The 1,658-nt window shown below is 49.5% G+C and overlaps 1 pseudogene; it reads left to right on the top strand.

The window, feature by feature from the left end:
- Nucleotides 1-244: 244 nt before the first annotated feature.
- LOC147427620 (uncharacterized) lies at nt 245-887 on the top strand (annotated as a pseudogene).
- The last annotated feature ends 771 nt before the right edge of the window (nt 888-1,658 follow it).

Here is a 1,658-nt window from a genome sequence, read left to right as displayed (position 1 = left end):
TCTAACAGATCCATGTAAGGCTCACTTGGAAAAGTTGTGGGAAATAAGCAGCTGTGAGGCCTTGAGTTGTATCACAGAGAGTGTGGTATGCTGCAATGGGAGGAAGTCGAGTGACGACTACACTGACGTCGATTTGTAAGCTACCATCGTCGGTGCATGGGTTGATGTCAAAGAGGCCAGGCATGAGGTCGAGGAAATGGTTCCCGACGTTGATACCTGTAAGCTCGGCATAGTAGTAGATTGGATGCCGAGGGTTGACGATGAGCGGAGTGAAGACGGTGTTGGGTGAGATATGACTGTCGACGGTGGTGAACATGAGTGTGGAAGAGTTCGGAGAGTTACATGCGGGGAAGGCAGTAGGAGAAGGTGTTGGGCAGTGCTCTACGATGCAGCTGTAATGGAAAGGTGAGGGGGCCCCGGCTCAAACCCATGATTCTGGCCATGGCCTCGAAGCCGCCATCTTGGTCACAACAGCTCTGGTGGCACCGAACAAGAAGTCAAGCAGCGCGAGTGTTGGAGACGAGCTTGCCGACGAGCATGCCGCCGTCCTGGTACACTTTGAGGTAGGTGCAAACGGAGCTGTCCGGCCTCGACATTTAATTGGAGGCGGCACCAAGGAGATTGCAGAGAGGGGAGTCACTGATTATGGAAAGACTTGTGGAGTCCACTCGGGGGTCAAAGATGGGTTGGTCCAGCTGCTCCAAGCACGAGTGGCAGGGCTGGCATTGCAACCACATAAGGTCGGCGGTTGTGTCCATTGTCATGTGAAAGGAGCGACGGGTGCCGTCCACAATTACAGGTCGCACATAGTAGTTAACGCTACCAAGCTCATAACCTGGAGGCTAGCTGTAACGTGCAACACCTTCGATCTTGGAGCGCTCGCCTAATTAGCTAGCCTGTATTGTTATTTATTATGCATCGCTGCTCGTCTCCAGCACATCCCAACACCGACATTGTAGCGTGGCTACTCTGCTGAATGACGAATGTAAGAACGGTGCTGATGTTGCTCAAAAACTTATCTTGTTTGGTCATGATATTGCAGGCGTAGGTGCACGCCTGCGTGGCTGAAACTAGAGCTACCAATCTATTTAATTCCTTTATATGGTAGGCCAGGAACTCATTAGTATTTGATAAAACCTCCCATGCATTTTGACTTCCATGGAGACTCCTCAAGGTCACACTCCTTGAGGACTATATGTCCTTACCTTGATATTGTCCATGTGCAAAGGATTATGTGCCAAATTCTTCCATGGCGGACGTACATTAGTATAGTGCATGATGCGTCAAGGAATTCTGACAATTTGGAATCCTGGTCCAATGTCATTTTCATAGAGCAGCAGTTGCAGCGAGAGTAAAAGGAGGATATACAGCTAGATAGTGACAAAGAGAATGGCAGTAAGGAGTTTACGATGATTTTGGTCAGCCGCATGTCTGCATGGTTGGAGAGGTATGCATGCAACATGCTGCTCGAGGTATGCCAACAAATTTTTTTAAGGGTGTGTTGGCGCCGCTCATGCACATGTGTCCGCACCTAGCTTTGTGCGAGGCAATTGTGACACATCTTAAGAGGCAGATGTTGGAGGTCTTCCCGACTAGGTAGCACGATGAGACAGTAAGTAGAAGACAATTTTCAACGGAGAGAGAGAGAGAGAGAGAGA

Source organism: Adiantum capillus-veneris, chromosome 23 (assembly GCF_014529385.1).
Source record: "Adiantum capillus-veneris isolate H3 chromosome 23, ASM1452938v2, whole genome shotgun sequence".
Classification (NCBI taxonomy): domain Eukaryota; kingdom Viridiplantae; phylum Streptophyta; class Polypodiopsida; order Polypodiales; family Pteridaceae; genus Adiantum; species Adiantum capillus-veneris.
The sequence above is the reverse complement of the archived record's forward strand: the minus strand, read 5'-3'. Positions and strand labels throughout refer to the sequence as shown.